Consider the following 8973-nt stretch of genomic DNA (forward strand, 5'->3'; position numbering starts at 1 on the left):
GGAGTTTACCACCCGCTTTGGACGCAGCCATCGCACCCCAACTACGGAAGGTCATCAACCTCTCCTTCAAAACAGCTACATTACCAGAAAGCTGGAAGCTGAAATCAACGCCCTCCTCAAGAAGCCCAAAGAGGACCCCAAGGACCTCAAAAACTTCCGGCCCATCTCCCTGCTCCTGATCCCCGGCAAAGGTCATTGAGAAAATCTTCAACATGCAATTGGTCCACCACATGGAAGACAACAACATCTTGGGCCCGTCCCAGTCCGGATTCAGACGCAACCACAGCACCGAGACAGCCCTCATCACCGCCAGAGACGACATCAGGCGCCAACAAGACAACAGCAAAACATCAGCCCTCATCCTCCTGGACCTGTCAGCCCGCCTTCGATACGGTATGCCATCGCACTCTAAAGACACGCCTCCTAGAAGCTGGAATCCAAGAGAAGGCCCTCGACTGGATCACGTCCTTCCTCTCAGGCAGAACCCAGAGAGTCCGCCTCCCACCCTTCCAATCCGAAGCCACCGACATCATCTGCGGCGTCCCCCAGGGCTCATCCCTCAGCCTGACGCTGTTCAACGTCTACATGCCCCCCTCGCACAAGTGGCCCGCTATCACAACCTCAACATCATCTCCTACGCCGACAACAACCAGCTCATCCTCTCCCTCACCAAGGACCCACACACTGCCAAAACCAACCTCCATGAGGGAATGAAGGCTGTCGCCGACTGGATGAGGAGCAGCCGTCTGAAGCTGAACTCGACAAGACGGAGGTCCTCATCCTCGGCCTCAGCCTGGGTCGACTCCTGGTGGCCAACCACAAAGGGAACAGCACCAACACCCACCGACCATGCACGCAACCTAGGATTCATCCTCGTCTCCTCCCTCTCCATGTCTAAACAGGTCAACGCCATCTCCTCCAACTGCTACAACACCCTACATCTACAAGTGGATCCTGACCGAAAATTGAAGAACGGGGATGCATGCCCTCGTCAGCAGCAGACTGGACTACGGCAACGCACTCTACGCAGGAATCCCAGCTAAACACCTACGACGACTACAACGCATCCAAAACGCCTCTGCCCGACTGATCGTCAACGTCCCCCGCTGCAGCCACATTACCCCCCCACCTGAGAAACCTACACTGGCTCCCCGTCGACAAGAGGATCACCTTCAAGCTCCTCACCCACGCACACAAAGCACTCCACAATGCCGGACCAGCCTACCTGAACAGCAGACTCAGCTTCCACACCCCCACTCGCCAGCTCCGCTCCGCCAGCCTCACCCTTAACGCTGTCCCCCGCATCCAACATACGACCTCCGGTGGCATATCCTTCTCCTACCTCACCGCAAAGACCTGGAACACCCTCCCTACCCACATACGGCAGACCCAAGACCTACTAGCCTTCATAAGACTCCTCAAGACCTGGCTCTTCGAACAGTAGCAGCACCCCCCCCCCCCTCCCCTCAGCGCCTTGAGACCCTCATGGGTAAGTAGCGCGCTTTAGAAGTACTCTGATTGATTGATTGAGTTGGGCTGCATTCCCAAGCAACCTGACTCCAAGAAGACCCGAACCAGGCACTCCAAAGGCCGCTACCGGCCTAACGCTGTCCGCGGGGTGAGCCTCGATCAGAAGGACTTGGGTTCCCTAAGAACGCCGGGGAGTCGGTCTTCTGTACGCCACATTTCCCGCGCCCCTGCCAGGTGGGGATTTAGCGCTGGGCTCTTCTCTCTTCACTCGCCGTTACTGGGGGAATCCTGGTTAGTTTCTTTTCCTCTCCTTAGTAATATGCTTAAATTCAGCGTGTCGCCACATCTGATCTTAGGTCGTAGTCGGAAGAATGATGCCGGAGCGTCAAAAGGGGGTTGCCAGGGAAGGCAAGCCCCCCTGCCGGAGCAGGGGGGCCTGGCATCCCAGCAGCACGCGCCCTCTTTCCCCAGATCGCATCTGGAATGGGTTCGCCCTCCCCGGGAAGCCGGCCGCGGAGGTGGGAGGGCCCAGCCGGCACCAGGGCCTTTCAAGGGAGGGATGGTACCAGCCCGAGGATGCACTGCCATTTGGTTTCCCTCCACCCGAGGGGATGTCGTGCCGGGTAAACTTGGGTTCCATCTCAGAGAGGGACAGGGGACAGGGGCCGCCCCATCCCTGGTCCCACACACGTCGATCAGGCCCTCCCCGAGAGCGTAGAGGCACTCCAAAGTCCCGGTCCTTACCCAAGCACCCCATGTGGCCGCGGACCGCTCTGCCGGGTGGGGTGTGCCAGGGCAGGGCCGGTACCTGTGCCTACGGTTCATGCTTTCAGGAGGCGGCCGAGGGCTTCAGGCTGGCACCGTCAGTCACTCGGGCCGCTCTGCCGTTAATGATCCTTCCGCAGTTTCACCTACGGAAACCTTGTTACGACTTTTACTTCCTCTAGATAGTCAAGTTTGATCATCTTCTCGGCGCTCCGCCAGGGCTGTTACCGACCCCGGCGGGGCCGATCCGAGGACCTCACTAAGCCATCCAATCGGTAGTAGCGACGGGCGGTGTGTACAATGGAAAGGGACTTAATTAACGCAAGCTTATGACCCACACTTACTGGGAATTCCTCGTTCATGGGAAATAATTGCAATCCCCAATCCCTATCATGAAGGGGGTTCAGTGGGTTTCCCGTACCTGTCGGCGAAGGGTAGAAACACGGTGATCCATTCAGTGTAGAGCGCGTGCAGCCCCGGACATCTAAGGGCATCACAGACCTGTTATTGCCCGATCTCGTGTGGCTGAACGCCACTTGTCCCTCTAAGAAGTTGGACGCCGACCGCTGGGGGTTGGTAACTAGTTATCATGGAGGAGTCCCGTTCGTTATCGAAATAAACCAGACAAATCGATCCACCAACTAAGAACCGCCATGCACCACCACCCACATAATCGAGAAAGCTATCAATCTGTTAATCCTTTCCGTGTCCGGGCGGGTGAGGTTTCCCGTGTTGAGTCAAATTAAGCTGCAGGCTCCACTCCTGGTGGTGCCCTTCCGTCAATTCCTTTAAGTTTCAGCTTTACAACCATACTTCCCCCGGAAACCAAAAACTTTGGTTTCCCGGAAGCTGCTAAGCGGGTCATGGGAATAATGCCGCCAGATCGCTAGTTGGCATCGTTTATGGTCGGAACTATGAAGGTCCCTATCTCAAGACCCAAGGTCCCGACCCCCACGCACTGTAGCTTTTGGTTATACCTTTCTATGATAACACAAATTTCTCAACATAATCTCTATAGGTTACACATTCTTATTGTTTTATTTCGACACCAGAATGTAAATTTTAGACATAATCATCCCAGAAATTAAATTCCACAAATTCTTCTGTGATTCCTTTTAAATGCTCAATAATTGAAAATACTGTTTTGAATTCTTCAGCATGGAGACTTTGCTGATGATTGTGTTGCATTGTTTTTTTAGATGAAACAGGCTCCCGATGTAGGGTCTAGTATGAGCCGAAATGCATTGAGCATTTAAAAGGAATCACAGAAAAATTTGTGGAAATTAATTTCTTTATGTATAAAATGTGAGAAATGTAATGTGATTATATTTTCATGAATATGCATTGTTTTTGTGATGATTATGTCTAAAATTTACATTCTGGTGTCGAAATAAAACATTAAGAATGTGTAACCTATAGAGATTATGTTGAGAAATTTGTGTTATCATAGAAAGGTATAACCAATACTACAGTGCGTGGGGGTCGGGACCTTGGGTCTCGAGATAGGGAGGTTCACAGTGAGGCACGGGAAAGACAACCGCGCTACCCCTGCAGCACGCTGATTATAGTCATTTAGACTAAACAAAAAGTTAAATAAATACACAGAAAAGTAGGAAGAAAGGAGTGCATCTCCGTTCATTTTTTACGGAACTATGAAGGTATCGGATCGTCTTCGAACCTCCGACTTTGATTCTTGATTAATGAAAACATTCTTGGCAAATGCTTTTGCTTTGGTTCGTCTTGCACCAGTCCAAGTATTTCACCTCTAGTGGCACAATACGAATGCCCCCGGCCGTCCCTCTTAATCATTGCCCCAGTTCCGAAATCCAACAAAATAGAACCGGAATCCTATTCCATTATTCCTAGCTGAAGTATTCAGGTGACCGGCCTGCTTTGAACACTCTAATTTTTTCAAAGTAAACGCTTCGGACGCCCAGGACACTCAGTCAAGAGCATCAAGGGGGCGCCGAGAGGCAGGGGCCCGGGACAGGCAGTAGCTCGTCTCGCGGCGGACCGCCATCTCGATCCCAAGATCCAACTATGAGCTTTTTAACTGAAACAACTTTAATATACGCTATTGGAGCTGGAATTACCACGGCTGCTGGCACCAGACCTGCCCTCCAATGGATCCTCGTTAAAGGATTTATAGTGTACTCATTCCAATTACAGGGCCTCGAAAGAGTACTGTTTGTTATTTTTCGTCATTACCTCCCCGAGTCGGGAGTGGGTAATTTGTGCACCTGCTGCCTTCCTTGGATGTGGTAGCCGTTTCTCAGGCTCCCTCACCGGAATCAAACCCTGATTCCCCCTTACCCTTTTTCACAATGGTAGGCACAGAAAGTACCATCGAAAGTTGATAGGGCAGACATCCGAATGTATCGTCGCCGTCACGGGGACGTGCGATCGGCCCGAGGTTATCTAGAGTCACCAAAGCGGCCTGGAGAGCCCGGATTGGTCTTGGTCTGATAAATGCACGTATCCTGGGAGGTCAGCGCTCGTCGGCATGTATTAGCTCTAGGATTACCACAGTTATCCAAGTAACAGATGGAGCGATCAAAGGAACCATAACTGATTTAATGAGCCATTCACAGTTCCACTGTACCGGCTGTGTATACTTACATGTGCATGGCTTAATCTTTGAGACAAGCATATGCTACTGGCAGGATCAACCAAGTAGCCGCACCTAATGACGGGGTGAGGGCCGCGTGCCCATCTCCCCGACCGGCAACCTTCACGCACCCCCTCCATCTCTCAGGAGCCTGCCAGGGGAAGGAGCTCGCACGCCTGGGCTGGAGTGCTTGCTGGAGGGGTGTGGAGCGGTGTGGTCGCATGGGCACTGGCGCGCCCAGCCGTCTCCCCTAGGATGGGGAGGCAGGCCGAGGAGCAGCCTGAGCGAGACGCAGGGGTGCCGGGGCCTGGTGGCGGCAGAACCCCTCGGAACGATTGTTCTGAGCTGCTGTGGAAACATGCTGGGCGGAGAGGGGTGACAGCGTGGCGCACAGGGCCCACAGACCTGCCGGCCAGGCAGCATCCGAGGGCCTGGCGCCACCTGACCCCTTCCGCTCGGATCAGACCACTGGGGGGCACGAGCTGCCGGGGCCGCTCAGCCTTCTCTCTGCTGGGTAGGGTGAACGACCTACCGCCATGCGGCAGGCCCTCTCTCGAGTCAGACGGTCCATGCGGGGTGGAAGCTCTTTGCTTGAAACAAAAGCTGAGGCTGGCCAAGCAGTCCATCCCTAAACGGACCGAGAGTGCCCAATCGATCAGAGTACAGCCAGGGCATCCCCTGGCAGGCCACCTTGCGCAGGGGGTATGCTGGCTTAGCATCCCCTGCCTGCCTGCTGCCGGGGCAAGCAGACTCAGAGAAAAAGGACCATCAGAAAGGGGCCAGTGAGGCAGGTGAGTACCCGGGCCGCTGGTGACCCCTGCGGGCGGGCCCTGGGTGCTGCCTTCCCCGTCTCAGCTTCGCCTGATCTCACGGAGGTCTGCCTGAGCAAACTCGGAAAAAAAAGACCTTCGGGAAGGGACTGAGAGGCAGGTGCGCACCGGGCCCCTGGGGGCCCCGGGTGCCGCCTCCCCCGTCTCAGCATCACCGGACCTCACGGAGGTCTCACTTAGGAAAATATCTCAGAGAAAAAGGACCATCGGGAAGGGACTGAGAGGTAGGTGCGTATCCGGGCCCCTGGGGGCCCCGGCGGGCGGGCCCAGGTTCTACCTTCCCCTGATTCAGAATCACCAGACCTCACAGAGGTCTGACTGACCCTCTCCCTAGTAATCCAGAGAAAAATGACCCCCCTTTCTTGTAATCCATGCACACGAGATGACAGAGGGGACTCAAGGTGAGAAAGTACCCGACCTCCTGGAGCCCTCGCTAGGATCCGGGAGGCAAATGGCACCTCATCGGGACTTCCAGGGAAGTCCGGCCATCTGGTCGCCCCATAGGAAAGCATTGTGGGTGACCAGATGGCCGAGGGGATCCGGGCAACCAGATGGCCGAGGGGATCCGGGCGACCATATGGCGGGGCATGAAAGGGAAGCTGTCTGGTCACCCTGTGCCCCAACGAAAGAGTGAGCGTGCGCCGGAACATGGGGGACAGGAGGCCCAGGGCCCCAGCTGGGCCTCAGCCATGGAGGCTGCAAGGGGGACCCGACAGGACCTCTGACCCAGGGCCGGCGGACACCTTGACAAGCAGGGGACGCATGCATGGGACTGACGGCCCCCTGTCCTGGGCCCTTGGTAAAGCAGCAGCCCGGGGGACAGGGCCAAGGGCCGGAGCACCCGACCCGGGGCCGGGCCAGGCCCCTGGATCGAGCTAGGTCTCCCAGGCCCGGAGGGGTAGGGGAAGCCTCCCCGGGCCTGCCGGACACCATCCCGGGCACACTGCCACACGGCAGGACCGAGGATGGAGCCCGGGGTGGGGAGGCCACCCTCTCCAGAGCTCCTGAACCCAGCCAAGCAAGGGGAGGCTCCCTGGGCACAACGGAACCCCGTCCCGGGCCTTTGGCAGTGCAGCATGCCGGGGGACAGGGCCCAGGGCCCGATCACCAGACTCTGGACCCTGTTGCGGGCACCCTGCCATGCAGCTGGACTCAGGCCAGAGCCCGGGGTGTGGAGGCCGCTCTCCCCGGGGCCCCTGGACCCAGCCCACCGAACCCCATCCAGGGCATCCTGCCACGCAGCAGGCCCCGGGACGGACCCAGGGCTGGGGTGGCATCCTGGCCCGTCCAGCTGCCGGCTGAGGACCGCTAGGCCGAGGGGGTTCCCAGAGGACCTTGTCCCTAGTAATCCAGAGGAAGGCTACCCCTCTATTCTGGGATACTGTGTGCACCGTGAGGCTCAGGAGACCCAAGGCATGAATGCAGCTGACCTCCTGGAGCCCTAGCTGGGATCCGGGAGGCAAATGGCACCTCGTCGGGACTTCCAGGGAAGCCCGGCCATCTGGTCGCCCCATAGGAAAGCATTGGGTGCAACCAGATGGCCGAGGGGAGAGGTGCGACCACATGGTCAGGACTGAAAGGACTCCCATCTGCCCGCACCGAGGCCTTCGCGGTAGGGCTGCCGCCTGCTCATGCAGGGCGAGACCCCGGATGCTGGGCCTCATGCGCAGGTGGGGCTGCTGGAGCTCTCGGGCCCGGGGGGAGGACTGCCAGGGACCCTTGGAGACTGTCCCGGGCACTTGGCCATGCCGTTGGCCTGGAGGAGGGAGCCCCGGCTGACTAGGGAGGTTTTACCCAGGCACAGCCCATCTGGTCCCCAGCAGAGAACCGCCAGCCTGGGAGGAGTGTCCGGGCATACCCTGCCCCTAGTAATCCAGAGGAAGGCTACCCCTCTTTCTTGGAACCCGCGCACACTGAGTGATGGAGGGGACGCAGGGCGTGGAGGTGCCGTCCTCTTGAAGCCCTCGCTGGGATTGAGGAGGCGAATGGCACCTCATCAGGACTTCCAGGGAAGCCCGGCCATCTGGTCGCCCCATTGCGTGTGACCAAATGGCAGAGGGGAAGGTGCGACCAGATTGCCGGCATCAAAAGAACTCCCAGCTGCCCACCTGAGCCCTCGCGGTAGGGCTCCTGCCTGCCCACGCAGGTCAGGGCTCAGGGGCCCGGGGACCCTGGCTAAGCCTCAGGCATGGGGAGGACCACCAGAGCTCTTGGGCTCGGACGGCTGGAGGAGGACTGCCCGGGACCCATGGAGCCCGTCCTGGGCACTTTGCCATGCAGTTGGCCTGAGGGAGGGAGCCCCGTACGGCCAGGGGAGGACTGCCCGGGACCCATGGAGTCCGTCTGGGGCACTCTGCCATACCGTTGGCCTTGAGGAGGTAGCCTTGGATGCCAGGGGGAGGACTGCCCGGGAACCATGGAGTCTGTCCCGGGCACTTTGTCATGCCGTTGGCCTTGGGGAGGGAGCCTTGGACGCCTGGGGGAGGACTTCCCGGGACCCATGGAACCCGTCCTAGACACTTGGCCACGTTGTTGGGCTAGAGGAGGGAGCCCCGGACGCCCGGGGAGGACTGCCCGGGACCCATGGAGACCATCCCGGGCACTCTGCCATGCCGTTGGCCTGGAGGAGGGAGCCCCAGACGCCTAGAGAGGTGTTGCCCAGGCATAGCCCATCTGGTCCTCAGCAGAGAACCGCCAGCCCGGCAGGAGTGTCCGGGCATACCCTGACCCTAGTAATCTGGAGAACGGCTACCCCTCTTTCTTGGAACCCGCGTGCACCAAGTGACGGAGGGGACACAGGGCATCGAGGCGGCCGGCCTCCTTGAGCCCTCGCTGGGATTGGGGAGGCGAATAGCACCTCATCTGGACTTCCAGGGAAGCCTGGCCATTTGGTTGCCCTATTGGAAAGCATTGTGTGTGACCAGATGGCAGAGGGGAAAGGTGCGACCAGATGGCCGGCATTGAAAGGACTCCCAACTGCCCACCCGAGCCTTCGCGGTAGGGCTCCTGCCTGCCCACGCAGGGCAGGGTTCAGGAGCTCGGGACCCCGGCTGTGCCTCAGGCACCGGAAGGACCCCCGGAGCTCTCGGACCCAGACGCCCGGGGGAGGACTGCCCGCGACTCATGGAGCCCGTCCTGGGCACTTTGCCATGCAGTTGGCCTGAGGGAGGGAACCCGGGGTAGGACTGCCCGGGAGCCATGGAGCCCGTCCCAGGCACTTTGCCATGCCGTGGCCCGGAGCCCCCCGGATGGAGGAGAGGTGAGGTCTGAGAATAGCTCTCCTGGTTACCTGCAGAGAAC

General features: G+C 58.4%; 2 pseudogenes; both read right to left on the reverse strand.

Annotated features, from left to right (window-relative positions):
* Positions 1-1830, reverse strand: part of LOC147702894 (28S ribosomal RNA) — a 12168-nt pseudogene extending 10338 nt beyond the window's left edge.
* Positions 1831-2358: 528 nt separating this feature from the next.
* LOC147702895 (18S ribosomal RNA) lies at positions 2359-4911 on the reverse strand (annotated as a pseudogene).
* Positions 4912-8973: the final 4062 nt, after the last annotated feature.

The sequence above is a fragment of the Lissotriton vulgaris genome, chromosome 7, assembly GCF_964263255.1.
Source record: "Lissotriton vulgaris chromosome 7, aLisVul1.2, whole genome shotgun sequence".
Taxonomy (NCBI): domain Eukaryota; kingdom Metazoa; phylum Chordata; class Amphibia; order Caudata; family Salamandridae; genus Lissotriton; species Lissotriton vulgaris.